The sequence below is a fragment of the Pteropus medius genome, unplaced genomic scaffold, assembly GCF_902729225.1.
Source record: "Pteropus medius unplaced genomic scaffold, Ma_sr-lr_union100, whole genome shotgun sequence".
NCBI classification, from domain to species: Eukaryota; Metazoa; Chordata; class Mammalia; order Chiroptera; family Pteropodidae; genus Pteropus; species Pteropus medius.
In genome coordinates, this window is record NW_024349798.1 from 3,309,690 (window position 1) to 3,327,803 (window position 18,114).

Consider the following 18,114-nt stretch of genomic DNA (forward strand, 5'->3'; position numbering starts at 1 on the left):
GATAGCTGAGCAGCTGCTCTGGAATCCGCCCATTTGAAAAGGCAGCCAGAGTCACTGCAGCGTGCTGGGATGGAGTTGCCCTGGGTCCTGAGGTGCGTGAGCTAAGACAGTCTCCTGGCCAGGGCTGTCCAGCTTTGCAGCCTGGGGACAAGCGTGCTGGGTCCCATCTCCTGCCTCTGCCGGTGCCGTGGCCCTGCCTGGCAAGTACTAGAGTCACAGAGCAGGAGTGGGGGTGTCTGAGGTGGCGAGAGCTGAAGGGTCCACTAAGCCCCACCCCAGGCCCTGGCCCAGCACCAGCATCTAAGAGAGGGCAGATGGCTGCGGCCCACAGGATCCTGGGGCCAGGCTGGACCCCTCGTGGCTCCCAAAGCCCTCAGGAGTGACCCCCAGGTTAGATGCACATATAAACACATACATGTGCACACAGCCACAGGATGTGCACACACATACTGTCATGCTCACACACTCAGGAAACACATGTGTACATACACATGGGGACAGATATGCACAAGTAGTGATCATATACACATGTGGGTTAGAGACCACCATACCCAGTTCGTATGTGTCCTCTTTGTCCACTAACCTGCCTGTGAAGCAGGTGTCAAACACTGCAGGGGCGCCAGGTCTTCCTGCCCAAGTGCCCCGTCTTTCCTCAGCCCACTCAGCATTGGAACCATGTAAGCAGCTCCTCTTGAGCTCCAGGTGGCCCAGTGAAGTCCTGGTCTGTGCTGGGGACACGGGCTGCAGGAGGACCTGGCCTGGCACTCGAGGCACAGAGGCTGGTGGGGCAGAGCCTAGCCCAGGGCAGAGGTCCAGCTCTGATGAGACTCATAGTGGCTAGGCTGAGGGTCAGGGTCCAGATGCCCCCACCCTGGTGGCAGCCTGAGCCTGGTGAGTATCTCTTTGGCCTTTCCTGGGTTCTGTCCGCAGAACCGGCTGAGTAAGCTGTCCCTAAAGGGTTGAGGTCCACGTATGGGCTTTGAGCTGCTGGCCCCTGGCCCCTCTGAGCCTTAGTCTCCCATCTGAGCAGTGGGGTGACACGGAGCATGGCACACACTAGCACCGACTGGTATTTAAGGACAGCGTTTGGTGACGGCATGACCCCGACTAGCCTCAGTGACGAAGATGACGTCCTGGAATGCTGGAGGCTACTCCCTCTGGAAGGGTGCTCCTGGCCAGGATCTGGGGCTGTGTGTGTTGGGGCTGAGCCCACTCTCTGTGGCCACGTCTGCTCAGAGCAGCTGGCCACTTTGGCTGGGGTCGGCAGAGGACAGAGGCCTCCAGGGCCTGGGGTGAGACAGACGGGCGCGCCTAGCCCTGTTGGGGTCCCACAGGCTCCTCACAAGCCCCAGGGCCCCCAAGGAATCCCCCAGGCCAGAATTCCAGCTACCCTGTCAAAGCCAGCGGTCCTTCATGGAGGTGGAGTGCGTAGGATGTGACCTTTCTCAGGCATCAGGTTGCGCGGTGTCTGTCGTGGGTGTGGCTGTGCTGCGTCCCCCTGTGGAGTGTTCCATAGCACTTGACCAGCGCTTGATCAAAAGCTTCTGTGGCTGATTTTCTGGATCCTCATGGGCAGCAAGAGGCTCTAGCCTTTGCTCCTGGGGACCCCCTGTTTCCATGGGGATATGGGAGATTAGTTTCTCATCATTGTTATGACAAATCACCACAAACTCAGCACCTTAAAACAGCAACGTTTTATTCTCTCATAGTCCTGGGGTCAGAAGTCTGACACAGACAGCACTAAAAGCCAGGTGTCAGCAGGGCTGGTTCTTTTCGAAGGCTCCAGGGTAGAATCCATTTCCTACCTTTCGGCTCACGGCCCCTCCTCCATCTTGAAAGCCAGCAGTGGCCTCTCTGGTCCTTGCATTGCATCTCTGGCTCCCTCTTCCACTTCTGAGGACGACTGTGATGACATTGGGCCCACCTGGGTAACCCAGGAACCTCCCATCTCAGGCCAGTTATTGTCAAGCTCAATTCCATCTGCAACTTTAATTCTCTTTGCCACGTAGTGTAACACAGGCCCCAAACAGCAAGACCCTAGAAACACTGTCTTGTGTTCTTTGTTCCCAGTACAGCTTATTAGGCCTCAGCACCCCTAGAAACTGCTGCCCTTTTCCCCAGACAAGCCCCAGAGACCCACTCTCACACTGAGAAATGGCGCCCAGGCCAATAGTGTTGTTGTGTGCAATATATTGTGTGCACATATATTGGCCTTAAATAAGGGCGCTGATGGTGGAATTTCTGGCAGCGGGTGTTATAGGTTGAATTGCATCCCCTAAAATTCTTTTTTGATCTGTTGGCCCCCAGTACCTCCAACTCTGAACTCATTTAGAAGTAAGGTCATTACCTTGTGAATGTAAGGTATGGTCCTTCCTGTCCATTGTGAAGGTAAGGTATGGTCCTGCCAAAGTGGATGGGACAAGACTGGGGTCCTTATGAGAAGGGGAATATGGACCAGCACGCACTCAGGAAGAGCTCCTGTGAAGACTGGAGAGACGCCGCCACAGCACAGGCACCACCCGCAGCTGGGGAGAGGTCTGGAGCTGATCTTCCCAGCTCCTGTGGGGGACTCCCTTGCACTCCTGTCTGCCCTGGGGCTCCTTTCCCAGGGTGGGGTGATCCCGACGGTGTGAGGGAGTATCTCATTGTGGTTTCGGATTGCATTTCCCTGATGACTAATGATATCGAGCATCTTTTTGCCAATGTAGGCCAGGGCCGGCCACTTGTCTAAATGCCAGGTGGGGACACTGTGGGAGTGATAGGTGGCTTGCACCTTAAGCAACTCCTCCCCCGGGGGTTCAGCAGAAGGAAGTGGGGTGCAGGCAGTGATGTTAGTCCCTTTGGCAAAGGGCCTCAGAATTTTCAAGGTTGAGACTCTAGGTCCTGGAGTGGAGCTGCGATGCCAGATGTTTAAGAATCGGGCAGAATATAGTATGCAGGATTCCAGGAAAAGAATGAGCAAGGTATAGGCTGCAGGGTAGCTCCATTCATGCCCAGGAAGCCAGGACAGCCTTCCCAGGAGTGAACGCTCAGCAGAGTCCCCAAACCCTTCCTCTCTGGTGGGGCCCAGAACCTGCACTGGTCTGTGGAGGCCTCGGAGGGGGCACTGGCCGTGGGAACTGCAGTCTCCCAGCACCCACTCGACCTCCTCAACTTCATTCCAGGGAAAATCAGAGAAGAAGGGGAACACCCCTGAGACTACAAGCCCCAGAACTCTCCAGGGTCCTTGGAGAGATAGGCCACATCTGGAGAGTTTACTCAAATCCCTTGAGTGTGTGTGCTTCTGTGTAGATGTCATGGACGACTGGGGCCAATGACCTTTGGGGATGAGGGTCTCCTGATCCAAGGCACCAATAAGGTCCCAAACTCAATTGGGAATGGGCCCATACTTTCATAGAATCCTCATGGCTTGAAACATGTTTAAACTTTAGTCATGGTGGTGGCCAGAAGGGGCTTATCCTTCTGTGATAAGCTCTGAACGTTTTCCCCAAGGCTACCACAATCCTGCCCTCTGTCTGCCGGGGACACCTGGCTGGTCCTGGTGCGCATCACCCTTCGGGGACATCCCCCGACCCCCCGACCCTGCACTCAAGAACAAGTTACAGAACCACCTTTGGAAAGGCCACGAATGGCTGCTCTTGCTGGTGGTGAGCATTCACATCTCCTCAGACGCAAGTGGGCAGGTAGGGAAGCGGGAGGTTGTGGGGAGCACTGGGTGCTGTCTGGGTTCTGCCATTTGCCAACCAGTAACCTTGGGCAGCCTGTTTCCTTATTTGTAAAGCTCGCCTGCTGCCCATGCCTGTGGGGATGAACTTAGTTGATGTCTGGGCATGCTCTGAAAGTTTGCTCTCTGAAAGTTTGGTCTCTTCTTCCCTTGTCCACTCATTATTTATCTTTTCTTTTCTATCTTCATTCATTTTTAATAAATTTATAATTCATTATATTCGTTTAATAAATTCCCTTTTTCTTTTCTTAGATATAATTTACATACTATAAGATTTTGCCATTTTAAAGTGTACAGCTTGTTTTTAGTATACTTGTTAAACATACTGGACTTGTGCAACCATCATCACAATCAATTTTAGAACATTTATCACCTGTAAAGCAAACCCCGTACTCTTTAGCCATCACTCTGTAATTCCCAGCCCTAGACAACCACTAATTCACTTTTTGTCTCTATGGATTGGCCTGCTCTGGACATTTCTTATAGGGGCAATCATATAGAACATGCCTTTTTGTGTCGAGCTTATTTTACACAGCATAGTATCATAGCATATGTCAGAACTTCATTCCTTTTTGTGGCTAAATGATATTCCATTGTATAAATGGACCACGTTTTGTGCATTCATTTGTTCATTGATGGACATTTGGGTTGTTTCTACTTTTGGCTCTTGTGAATAATGCTGCTGTGAACATTCGTGTACAAGTTTTAACGTAGATATAGATTTTTATTTCTCTTGGGTATACACCTAGAAGTAGGATGGCTGGATCACATGGTAATTCTATTTTTAACCTTTTGAGGAACCACCTGTTTTTCACAGCAGCTGCACCATTTTACATTCCTACCAACAGTGCACAAGGATTCCACATCACATCCTGTCCAACGCTCATTACTTTCTGGGTTTTGTTTGCTTGTTTGTTTGTTGATCACAGTTATCCTGATGGTGTGAGGGAGTATCTCATTGTGGTTTCAGATTGCATTTCCCTGATGACTAATGATATCGAGCATCTTTTTTTGCCCGTATTGGCAATTTGTATATCTCCTTTAAAGAAATGTCTGTTCAGATTCTTTTTCTATTTTTAAACTTAAGTGATTTATCTTTTTTTAAAAAATTTTTTTTTTATTTATGCTTGCAGAACCCGGTCTTCCTAGGTGGTTTCCCATCCAAGGATTAACCAGGCCCGACCCTGCTTCGCTTCCAAGACCAGACATCAGGCTTGGTCAGGGTGGCATGGCCATAGACCAGGGACTGTGGCTCCATTGAGGCGCGAACCCAGGACCTTCTGCGTGTAAAGCAGACGTGCTAACTGCTACACTATGGGACCACATCTAAGTGATTTATCTTTTTATTGTTGAGTTGTAATAGTTCTTTCTATATTCTGGATACTAGTCCTTTATCAGATATTTGATCTGCAAATATTTTCTCTTAGTCTGTGGGTTGTCTTTTCACTTTGATGATGGTGTCCTCTGAAGTACAAAACTTTTTAATTTTGGTAAAGTTCAACGTATCTACTTTTTTCTTCCGTTATCCGTGATTTCGGTATCTTTATTCATTTTTATCCTACTGTAATGCATACATTTTGCAAGATGTGAGTCCTTCATGAACAGAAGATGGGAGGGCACACTCAGCCTTGGCCACAGACTGTAGTTATCGATGGATGAAATCAAAAAAGACTTCCTGATGGAAGAGACTGGTCCTTCACATTGTGGGTTTGGGGACTTCAGCCTGGTGGAGGCTCCTTTGTGGGGAAGTGAGACCCTCTCCGTGTGTGGAGTCGCCTTCTTTCCTTTACCTGCCTGCCCTCCTTTCCGCCCCACTTTCCGGCCTCTGGAATGGCGAGTGGTGAGCGGAAGACTGCAGGGCTGGAAGCACGTAGGGTAATTAATTCTGACTTACAGAAGCTGTATTAAATTGGATAGAAACTGGTGAAAATAGGATTAGGAATGAAGCTGAGCCAAGAGCAAACAGAAGGAAAACTCCCTGAGCCAGGCGGCTGCACACTCAGAGGAGAGAGAGCAGGAGAAGGCACTGGACATTTCTGGGCGATCGCGTCATGTCCGAGGCTCGGCCCCCCCATACCACTGCAGGGGCAGCCAGCTCTGGGCTGGGAAGATGGGAACTCGGCAGCTCCCCTCCCTGTGACCAGCTTATCTGTGCTGAGCTCACTTGAGTCCAAGGATTAATTTGGAAACAATTAAAATTCTGTGCAAAACAAGCAGTGGGCTGGGCCGCCCGCGGGCTGGCACGCACGGGGGGCCCTTTCACTACAAAAGCAGAAATCTAATTAGTGCAGGATTAGGGTGGCCACAAATCAGCAAGCAGGGAGGGCAGCCGAACCCTGGAGTGGGGCACGCCCCACAGAGCCTGCGACAGACAAGGCCGCGGTCTGCCCCAGGCTGGCGTCTCGGACCTGCGTCTGAGCGGAAGGCTTCGCCCACAGGCATCGCCTTGACCCCTCCGTTCTCCTGTTGTCCCCGGCCCACAGTCCTTTGCCATTCACACTTGCATAAATGGCAAACCCATCTATGTCCATCCCGAGGAGGAAGGTTCTGGGAGCGGCTGAGGTCACTGCAGGCTGCGCCCGCTCACGCTAGAACCTCACTTTTGCAGCTGGGCTCTGATGTAGTAAATTGCTCACAGGCCTCTATCTTCTCTTTAAAAGTTTTTCAGATTTCTGGAGACCCCGTCACTCTTTATGGGGCCACTGAGAAACTCGTAGCTGTTTGGCTGGAGGAGCCAGGGTTTGGCTGAGACGCAGCCGAGCTGAGTGCACCCCGGTGGAAACGCAGGGTGGGGTCCTCAGGGTCACCTGTGGTTTAGGTGTGTGAGGACCAGGTGGAGCTGCTGTGGTGCTGAGTCAACGAAAGCATCCTGGTTCTGAAGAGGGTCCGCTGTGTAGACCCAGCCAAAGGGATGTGCCCTGGCGGCCTCCTGGGGCAGTGGCTGCTATTCCACATGCCCTGGAAGTCTTTGGTGTGCCCAGTGCCTGTGCCTTGCTGCGTTTGGATGCGTCATGGGTCCAGGTCTGGGGGACACGGTGCTCATCCCTTTCCACGTACGAGAATTGCACACAGCGGCGTGCCTGCCTTGCCAAAGGGCGCGTGACCTGGACAAAAACCCTCTGAAAGCCACAGACCCTCCTCCCAGAAAAGCACGTGCCTGTCTGCAGTGTCTCTGTTCTGTCAGGATCTCCACACACCTCCCGGGTGTCTTTGGGCCCCAGAATGACAACCTCTGCACAAGGACTGGTAAGAAGTAAAAGGACATTTTTCGAGGCCATTTGCAGCTCTCCTCTCACCCTGTGCACAAAGTGGGCGTGTGCACTCACGTGTGAGCGTGGGACTGTGAGCTGCCCGTGTTGTGTGCTGGCCGAAGGTTGTGTGCAGATGTCTCCCTCCCACCACAGGGTCTGAGAGCACCATCTCTCGGTGGGTCTTTCTAGGCACTTCAGGGGGAGACAGAGGGCAGGCGTAGGGAGCAGGGACGAGTAGTGGGGAGCCTGGGGCACCCATCCTCTTTCCTGCTTCCTCATCTGCCAGGGACCACAGAGCTAGTGAGGGGTTCATCCAACCCCATGGTGTCTTGTTCTCTGCTCACCTTCAGGTGATCACATAAAGCCACTGGGGAACACCGCTATGGAGGGAAATCAGGGCCTGGTGATGTCACAGTAACTGGAGGGGAGAGAGGGCCGGTGATCCTTCACTGAATGAAAGACTAGAGGTCAGAGGTTGAGGGGCTGAGAGGTCAGGGCTGTGGATGTCTTGTGTGTTCTAATGAGTTTGAACTCTGGCCCTTGCTCCTCCGCTTGGAGGGTTGTCCTGGGAGGGGCTGTGTTATCGGCTCCTGAAGACACCATTCAACTTGTCAACTTGTTCCTCTGCTGTTTGTAGACAGACACAGCCCAGCTGGGGCCAGGGTAGGGGCACACGGTCCCAGCCCATACCAGGAACTGAGAGATTAACTCCGATCGGGTAGGGGAGCGAGGGCAGACCCAGCAGACACTGCCCACAAGTTGGGAGAGGATCCCAGTTAGCAGGAATTTGTAGGCAGCCAATGTGGAAACTGGGGCGGCCAGGGGCTAGGCCCGCTAACTGCCTCCTCCAGCCTCGATCGCAGGGTGGAACATGACCACATGTGACCTGGTGTCCCCCTCGTACTGTGAAAGAAAACTGAGCTGTGCCATTGAGACTACCAGGTTTTGCTTTCAAGCCAGGGTGTTAGGGGTTCTGAGGGCTCTCCGAATTTCCACAGTGGCTTCTGTCCCCCGGGAACCTGTTGAGGACTGAGATGTCGGCTACATGTCCCTCTCCTGCTGTGACCCTTCGGGGGTTTCAGGTGATCTGCTTCTGGGTGAATTCCCAGCAAAGTAGGGAAGTGGGGTTTTCCTGGCTACAAAGTTCATATGTAGGTTCTGGTGGCCAAGGGCTGTGCCAGCAGAGGTGGCCCTGAGTGACTGATAGGCTGCAGTGGGGGGCGGTGGGTATTGTGTTGAGTTGCTTTGAGCCCTGTACATCTTATCTAAGTCCCAGAAGGTGGCTCACACTGGCCAGGGCCTACAGCTTGTCCTCCATCCCAGTGGGAGCTTGTTCATCACTGATTCTTCCTCAGAATTGGGGTCTCTGCACATCTACTGGGGTCTTGCCTTCCCCGAGGGGCTCCAGCTTTGGCTCTGGTGGGGACATGGCCATACACTTGAAGGTGTCCTTTCTTTCCCCTCTGGGGCTGGTGTGGTGGGATTAGTGACTATCCAGCATCACAGGGAAGTTGGCTGTGTATGGGATGATGAAGACTGGGTCCTGGGGTTCCGAGTCAGGGGCAGCGTGACCTGGTTTCTCTTTCCCAGGAGCTGATTGTGAAGATACTGCTCTTCCTACTGAGAGCTCGTACTGGGGGCCCCTCCCCTGGATGAAGGTCTGATTCCACTTCCTGATTTGCCTGGAAAACACCGTTGGAATCCACTTGGCAGGTGGCTGAGGTACCTTTGCAAGATGTTCCTTCTACTTCCAGTGAGAACAAACACGGCCAGTGGCCTCACCCTGCTGGATACGTGGGTGGAATTCCCTGGAGTAACTAATGAGTGCCTAGCTCTGTGGGGGTTGGGGGTGGAAATGCAGATCTGATTGGTCAGGCAGCCTTTCCCACAGGATGAGGGCTTATTGTTGCGATGTGCCAGGCCAGAGATGCTGGTTCTTGCTTTCTGGGGGGATGCAGGGCAGCTGGGGGAGCCTGAGTTCCACTGTGGGGGGTGGGGGTCGATCAAGCAGGCAAATCAGAGAAGGCCCCTTCACTCAGCCCTGGAGCTGGAGTCCGCTGACCCCGTACATTGGTGGGCAAAGTCGAGGCCCAGCCTAGTGGATGAGTTGCAAGAATAGTCCTGAGCAGGGGCTCAAGCAAAGGTGTAGAATGGCCGGCTGGGTGCTGTGTGACCATCAGGAGCTACAGCCTGAGGAGCTTGTGGGGAATTGACAGAGAATGAGCCATGCTCCCTCCCTAAGCCTCAGTTTCCATCCTGTGAGATAAATGCTATGTCACTTACATTAACTAAGAGTCAGAAAACCCCACTGAGTGACAAGTGGCCTGTCGCTCTGTGCCTCAGTTTTCCTTTCTGTAAAGGGGCGGTGTCTACAATCTAGAAGGATGGGGGGACCCAACCCTGCTCCTCCCTGGTGGCCGTGCATGGCTAAGGGGATGATGGCAAGTCTGAGTGCCATCAGGATGTTGTCAGTAGAGAAGTGGCTCCCGCAGATCTTTCTCCCCCTGGGTCTCCACTTCCTGGCTGGGCACCAAGAGGAGATGCTGGCATCTGAAGGTGATCCCACTGGTTTGAGGGCTCAGCTGGAAACAGCTCATGGACCAGAAGCCCGATAACCCTGAGAAGGCCACCTTTGCCACCATCATCGAGCCAATGTTGTCATGGAGACGGCTGTTGCCTGGCACAAAAGGTGCCCTCAGATGTGGGCTGGAATAATGAGGTCAGAGAGAAGAGCAGGAAAGTGTGGGGCAGGTGTCTGTGTGTTTGGGAAGCAGGACAGTGGGCTGCTGGACAGAGAATGCAGCCCAAACCTGTGACCCTGCCCCTTTAGAGCAGAAGCGTAGAGGTGATCAGGGTGTGCTGTACCACGCAAAAGGATGTGACAGGTCTTCCCTCCCACCTTCCCCCAAACATTTGAAGACTTCTCATGTTGTGTACGCTGTCACAGGGATGTTCCATGAGCTATTTTCACATCCTCAGTGGTGGGGCACCAAGCTTCTGTGATTTTATAATGAGCTATGACTTGCAGTGTGACAAGAGGCTGAGGGGCCACTGGGCTGGAGCAGAGATGACAGTACCTCAGGGAATCTGGGGGACCTTGTTGCCACCCTGCTCCCACACAGGGCAAACCTGGAACCTTTTGGAAGGTTAGGCCCCCTTGCCCTATGGGTTTAATAAAGACAACAGGGACAGCCCATATCAACCAAGGCACAGTCTGTCCAGACTAGCCGCTGTTGTCGTTTTTCTATTGCTACATATCAGAACGCTGACTGGTTTGCAGAACACCCCACCTGGGAGGGCGGGTCCCCAGGCCACGTGAGGAGCAGCCCCAGACTGTTTGCTTGACAGAAAACAGATGGCCCTTCTTCCTCTGGAGCCCACGACTGGGAGCCTGGGGGATGCTCTGCGCTGGTCTGAGGAGGCCAGGACCCCCGATCTGCATTCCGAGACATGCAACTGCTTCCTGTCACTGCTGATGAACATGTCTCAGCCCCAGGAAGGAAGTCTGCAAGGCGTCCACCTTCCCACCTTCCCGCCAGACGTGCATCCTGCTGCTCACCCCAAACACAGCTGCCTTCTCGGTGGACCCTTCTCTTGAACTCCTATCCCAACAGGTCCCTGAGAGGCCTTGGCCCTTCATCCCCCACACCAGGGAAGCCCAGCTGGCCCCTTGCTGGCTGCCTGAAAGGTAGATACAGCTCTGCCTACACTCAACACTATAGACATCTGTCACCTGGGAAGGCCGACTATGGCCATTGAGTGCCCTAGACATGTGTCTGGTCCTGAGGATGGCTGTCCCTCCCCAGACTCTCTGCACCTCCCCTCTAGGCTAGCATATGCCCCCCCTAACCTACCCAGATCCTATCCCATTTTCTCCCATGTGGAGCCTTCTTCCTTCTGTGGTCCTGTGGCCCCCTTCCTCCTGGTCACTCCATGAGCATCTACTGACTATGAGTTAGCTGCAGGGACCCAGTGGGGTCCCAGCCCAAGGGGTCCCATCCCTTCCACCACCGTCTACCCCCAGCCTGCCCCAGCCAGGCCTGCCCCAAAGCCTCCAGCCTGGTGTAGGACCCCAGCATCGCCTCCCTTTGGGCCTCCACGTGCCTTGAAGATGGACCCTCCCTCCCTAGACATCACCCACAGTTTCAACTGAGGGCTTTAGCACCCTCCTGTACTGGGTGCTCCTAAAATGAACACCTACCCAGAACCTCAGAAAGTGACCTTATTTGGAAATAAGTTCTTTGTAGACGTAATCGTGTTAAGATGAGGTCAGACTAGAGTAGAGTGGGCCCTGAATCCAGTGACTCATGTCCTTATAAGAAGAAGAAACTGAGACATAGACACATCGGGGAGAGGACGGCACCTAATGACTGGGGTGCAAACTGGTGCGATGCAGCCACAAGCCAAGGATTGTAGACACCACCGGGAGCTGGAGGAGGCAGGACGAATCCCACCCTAAAGCCTCCGAGAGAGCATAGCCCTGCCACATCTTGGTTTCAGCTTCTGGCCTCCAGATGCGAGAATGAATTTTCGTTGCCATCTGTGGTGCTTTATTATGGTGGCCACAGGACTAAGATGCTGCCCAATCTGACCCCTAGTCTGTCCACATGGCTGGCCTTTCTCCCAGGACCCCGCCTTGATGGGGGCCATTGGATTGAATGTGGTCACGCCACACCAGCCCTGTGACCATTTGTAAGACAAGATGAGGGTGGGGTCTGAGGGCCGAGCCTAGAAGCACGTGAGGTCTCAGGATGAAAGGTCTGCCCCTGGGACTGGCAGAGTGTCACCTCACATTGGTTTCAGCCATCCATCTGCCAAAAGGCCACCCTTACGCTTGTAGGTTTGCCTTGACCTGGATGAGACTTCTCTTCCAAGGGTGTCCAGCAGACCCCAACAGCCCACTCCCCTGGTGGCCACCAGCTGTGCTTCCTGTTTTAAATTGCAACCCAGTTAGGTTCCCACTGCCCCACTCCCAAAGCCCTTCTTGACTTGGCAATGAGGTGTCCTGGTCTCTTTTTCCAGCAGGCGTGGGCTGGGTGGAAAATGACCTCAGAGGGAGGGGTGGCTGGGGAGGCCTCGGGGAGTTCAGAGTGCGTCCTGGCGGGGCTGGGGGGTTGCTGGGCAGGAGGCCTGATCCCAAGCACTGTGCCCAGAGCCCTCAGGATTCTGTGACGAAAGGGGTACTCCCATTTCCAGCCCCAATAGGAGACCCCTTGCTGATGTGGTTCAGTCCTGCTCATGTCCGGCCCTGTACCTTAGATGCTGATGGAGGCCTGTCTAGGAGGAGGCCAGGAGGGGGGGGCAGCAGTGGACTCCACTCCCACAACCTGGACACCTGAGCACCAGCTGCATGGAGCAGTAGGACTGAGCCAGGGCTGGGCACGAGCACTTGACTGCACTTATCACCTCAGTGGGACTACCTGTGATGTGGTTGCTTAGGTCAGACGAATGATGGAGTCAGAAGCTGCAGCTCTGGGCCAGGGTGGGAGGCAGATGTCTAAATGACAGGATGACGCTGCTGATAAAAAGGCCCCCTCAATCAGTGGCCTTCCAGGAAAGATACCCTTTCCCCAAGGCGTTTACACAAGAGGGTGCTAAGCAACCCCATGGTGGGGGCACAGAGAAGGGATGAGGCATACAGAGGCGGGCAGCGATTGCCATGGAGGGGCAGAGAGTGTAGGAAAGGGTGCCCTTGGGGTCTTGGGCTCAGACAGGTTGGAGAGACTCATGACAGATGCCTGAGGTATGGCCAGAAGGTAAACCCAGGTGCCCAGCCACAGCTGCCAGGGGGCCTGGCTTGGTAGGCAGGAGGCAGACAACTCAGGTGAGAGTCCAAGCCCCCCAGATAGAGGGAGTGGCAGTTCGCAATCTTTGGTGTCCTTTGGCATGTGTCTGCATCACCCTGATCTGTGCCTCCTCTTCTGTGTCTGTATCTCTTCTGTCTCTTACAAGCACACCTGTCATTAAATTTAGGGCCTACCTGGGTAATCCAGGATGACCTCGTCTAGAGAGGCATAACTTAATCACATCTGCAAAGACCCTTTTTCTAATTATAGTCATGTTCACAGGTTTTGGTGGACATGAATTTGGGGGGACACTGTCCAGCTCACCACAATCAGGCACACAAGCAGGTCCCAGAGGTGACAGGGAGTGGACTCCACATTCAGCTTTCCAGGTTGGTTGGAGTCCTGTCTGCAGTGACCCCCAGTGTGACTGGATGGAGGATGATGCCTGACCTCCTAGTCTTTGCAAGAAGAGCCCAGAGAAAGATTTTGGGTTCCACTGGGTGTGCCCACATGTAGAACCATCCACCAAATTCAAAGAGCAGAGGCAGGGGGATTCAGAGCTTGTGTGAGCCCCTTGGGAGAAGGCCAAGCCTGAGCTCAGCCCCCAGCTTGTTATTCTGGCCTGATGAACCCCTGACAACCAAGAGAAGGGAGTCGAAGTTTCCGTTTGCCCTCCCAAATTCTGTTAACTCCGTCCATCCGTCTGTTTATCTGTCCGTCCGTCCGTCCAACCATCCATCCATCCATCCATCCATCCATCCATCCATCCATCCATCCATCCATCCATCCGCCCATCTAGTAATCTATCCAACCATCTATTTGTCTGTCCATCTAGCTGTTCATCAATTCATCCATCCCTCTTTGTGTCTGACCCTGAGTGAGTGATGAATGAGAGGGGAGATGAGCCCCAGCCAGGCATCTGGTCACTCACAGCCCACCCTCCTGCCTAGGGTCTTGGTCTCTCCACTGGCCGCCAGGCAGGCAGCCCAGCCTGCAGCTGTGGGCTCCAGGTGGGAGTCTGGACTGGCTGGCTCTTGTCACCATAGCTGAGAAGTGTTTCCAGTTTATAGCAGTGTAATTACTCACCCTCCTTGGATAGGGGAAAGCTCAGGGAGGGAAGATGCTGACTCTGAGCAGGGGGAGGACAGAGAAGTTGCACAAATGTGGTCTGGGCAGAAGTGGGAGGTGCAAGGAGGTGGCTGTGAAAGGGTCGGGGGTTTTAGGTAGGGGCAGTTCCCCATGTCCCCAGCATGCCTCTGTCCAGACTTTTCAAAGGCCAACCTGGGTGGGAAAGGAGGAGCAGGGAGGGGGCCTGAGGGAGTGGGTTTGGCTGAGGAGAAGAAACTGCTGGCCAGGGTGGCCAGGCTGCCAGGGCCCTGGGAACCCAGAGAGTAGGGCACGGGGCCCAGTGTGGGCTTGCTTCACGGGGGGTGGGGCACATAACTGGGGCATCTGGACAGAAGCTTGGAGGGAACTGGCCCCAAGTGGACGCTGCCCAGAGTGTAGTGACTGACACCCTCTGACCTGATTTGACACCCCTCCCTCAGGCTAATGTAGATGGTCTGAGGCCACTGGCCACAGAGGTGAACGTTAGCGTGCCTGGAGGGGACAGTGGAGCAGTGGGAGCAGAGCTGGCCACAGGCAGCTGCCAAGAGTCTGGGGCCTTGACTTCGGATGAGACCCTGGTTCAGAGAGACACAGGGTGGGAGGGGACCTTGGTGAGCGCTGGCCTTGCTCAGCACAGCCCACATTGCCTCCCTCAAGTTCCCAACCTTCTTGAGAGGTGCCGGTGGTGGGAGCAGGGGGATCCAAGGCCCAGTGCCACACGGGTGGTAAGTGGTGGGGCCCACGTTGTTAGCTGGCCTGTGCTGCCACTGTGGACAGAGGCCAGTGAGGAGGTGGGGGCAGTGGGGCTAGCCAGAGCCCTAGCCTGGAAGCTCTCAAGCTGGCCACCAGCCCCCGGTGAGCGGGCAGCAGTGTCTCTGGGCCATCCTGCCAAGAAGCCCACATATGCTTGGGGCAGTGGCCTGACTTTTCCCCTCCCCGTACCCTGCGTGGGCCACAGTAGACAACGGGGCCCTATTTGGAGCTGGATGAGTGGGCACTGGGGGGAGGGGAAGAGCCCTGGGGTCAGAAAGGGTCAGTGAGGAGGCTTGTCTGCCTGCCTATCATTAACCCCTAAAGGCCAGGGCCAGAGTCTTAGAGGGGTGGGTGGGTCAGCTCTCCAGTGCTCCCGGGCACAGAGTGGGTCCTCAGGTGGCAGATCTTAGCTTAGTACTTACTGTGTGCAGTGCAGGCCTGTGCTGCATGCGGCTAGGGCCATGTCCCCAGGACAATGGGTGTCTCCACAAGGCTCTTACTATCTGTGCTGGGAGGAGAGTGAGTTTCTCTCATTCATTTTGCCTCACCCTCCCAGGAGGGTGGCTGCTTTTATTAATCGCCTGCTGCGTGCCAGCTGCTTGGAAGTTGTCCCCTAGCTCTCTGGATGCTGGAAGGCCCCCAACTTCTTACACCGCAAGTGGAGCATCAGGAGCCCCTCGCTGGTTGCTGCCCCTGCTCCGCCTCCTCAAACCCCTGCATGCAAGCTCCAGGCACTACGCCTTGTCTGAGGTCTGACTCTAGATGGAGGGTGAAGCGCTTCTTTGGGACCCTCGTCCGTTTGCTCACAGGGCCAAGTGGGAGTCCTCACTGGCCCCACATGGCTGCTCTTCATAGGGTCTTGGAGCAGGAGGGGGCCTGGAACCTTGCCTTCCTCTTCCTCTTGCCTGTGGAACTCCCACCCCCCAAGTTCAGGGAGGGGTGTAAGAAACAGGGCTTGGTCCCGGGCTTTGTCTCACTCTCGTGAACCTCAAAGCTGACTGGGGACAGTCCCAGCTGGGAAGGGGATTATCAATTCCCCGGAGCCAAGGGCCGAGTGTCCAGCAGCTATCCCCCACAGAGGGGACCCCCAGAGCCGAGTTTTGAGGCGTAAATCATCCAGTGGCCATAATTTATTTCAGATTGCTCATCTGCCAGCATTGCCACCCTCCCCCCACCCCCCAGCATGTAATCATCGCATTTCCGATGGCCCAGCCATCCTGCACACTCATAATTAGGAGAGTTCCCTCCCTCACCCGCGCCAACCTCAGGCTCCAGCCAGCAACTTCCGAAGGAAGCCCCCAGGCCAGCCGTCTGCGGGAATAGCTAGGCTTCCTGCATGATAGCCAGGAATCCTGGAGGCGCCTAAATGAGGAGGGGGCCGGAAGGCAAGGGGGCTGGCCCGAAGATGCCTTGGGGAGGGCTGCCACTGCTGCCTCTTGGGGGGCCCAGGAAGGACCAGCTGAGATATCCCGCAGCTGAGAGACGGGATCTGCCCGGAGACAGATACCTCTCGATGGCAACCTAGCTCGCCCCATACATGGTTTGTGCATTCGTTCTCTGCTTTGGGGATTTGGGACAATTACACAGAGTCATCTGTGGGTTTTCTTTGGTAGTTGTCAGTTATGGCCCATGACTGAAAGGGACCAAAGCCAGAGGCAGGATGGTCCCAGTTCAATTTGGGGAGGTCCCAGTTCAGGCCAGACCTCAGCACCATGCAGGTAGTTTCTGCTGCAGGGAAGGCTCAGCCCAAGATGTCCCTTGTCCCACCCCAACTAGCCGGGTGACCTCAACAAGCCCACCTCTATGCACGAACATTGGCAGACAGAGGTTCTGTGAGCTGCTGGGGTGGTGGCAGTAGCAACACACCTCGTTACACAGCCACTGTGGTGGGTTCAGAGGAGACGGTGTGCTCACTTTCCAGTTCTGGCTTTCATGTCTCCTACGATTGTGACAGACTTCCCCTCGTTTGGCCCCACTGCAGTTCCCGTAGTGGGTTTCGTGCCTCAGGGAGGAGAAGGCCGCACTTAGCCCAGGTGTGCCCAGCCCAAAGCCTGACTCTCGAGCCCTCACAACAGACAAACTTCTTTCTCCTGTTTGTGACTTTTGCTGGGAGTAGGACTCAGTCAACACTTCTGTGTGCAAACTCATCCATGTGCCAGCAAAACCCACCTGTGCTGATTACCTTAACAGTAAAGGAAGACACATCCAGTGACTTGTGGTGGAGCTTTAGCACTGGAAGATGGGAGCCCGATTAGGTGGGACCAGAATCCTGCACTCCACGATTTCTCGCCTTCTCTGGGACCCCAGAAGGGGTGGTCTGATCTGCCAGGAGGTCTTCAGCGTCAAGGTTGGAACTCAGAAATCTCTGGTCTTGCTCATATTCTTTCTCTTTTGCATAAAGTTTTAAATTATACAAAGAAGACATCCTTTTGCAAAACCCTTAGAACATGCCCATGGCAACAGAAAAAATGCAAAGACTTCCACTGTGACCCCAAACTCACAAATCATATGATCCCAGGAAACACTGTGTGCATGATACTTTTCCTATCAATGCAGGTAGAATGTATTCATCTACAGATTGTAAAATCTCACATAGCAAAATGGAAACTGAGGCAGAGGGGGCTGAGTGACAATGCCTGATGTCAAGACCAGAAAGCAGCAGAGCCAGGTTCCAACCAGACTGCTGGTGAGTCTGGGGTCTTAAGCTCCTTATGCTAAACAAACTCCCAGGACTGTCTCTTGGCTATGTGCAGAAGCTCACTTTTTGCAGGTTGAACTCCACAATGAAAGCTGCGGCTACGTCCTGAGAAGCTCTGGGTCCGAGGCCTGCTCTCCCTCTGTGAGATGGATGACTGAGTGTCAGGTGGCCCAGCACCACTGTGACTTTCTCCACAGATCATGGAAAGGCTGGAGACAACACAGAAGAAGGCTCTCTCCCTGTGCGATGCTGCCGTTTGACGTGGAGTCCCGGCCCTCTGCACAGAGGTCCACACTCCCTTACTAGCTTGGGGCAGGATGGCCTGGTGGCAGCCGCATGCTCAGCCACATAGTGTGACCATTGCTGCACACACATCCTAGCTCTCAATCCTCATGGTGGCCCCCAGAGATGAGAGTATTATCTTCCCATCTCACATGCATAAACGATGCTCAGAGATGTTAAGTGACCTGGTCAAAGTCACACAGTTGGGAGCTAAGGTGGACATTGAACCCAAGTCCAAAAAGCCCGTTTATTAACTGAGAACAGCGAAGATTCCATCTTTGGGTCTTAAGGGAACAGAACCCTTGGGAGAGGAAACCCAGCCAGCTCTGGTGGCCTGGCCCGGGACCTCGTGGGGTGCAGACATTTCCACTCCACAAAGGGCTGCGTACGTGCTCCACGCCACAGCTGCCCGGGAGCCTGGAGGATCTCGGGTCTCCTGGGGCCCTGAGGCTGGAAACTGCTTTTGGAGACAACGGCCAGGCCTGAGACTGCCGCCAGGCTGGCCCCACTGAA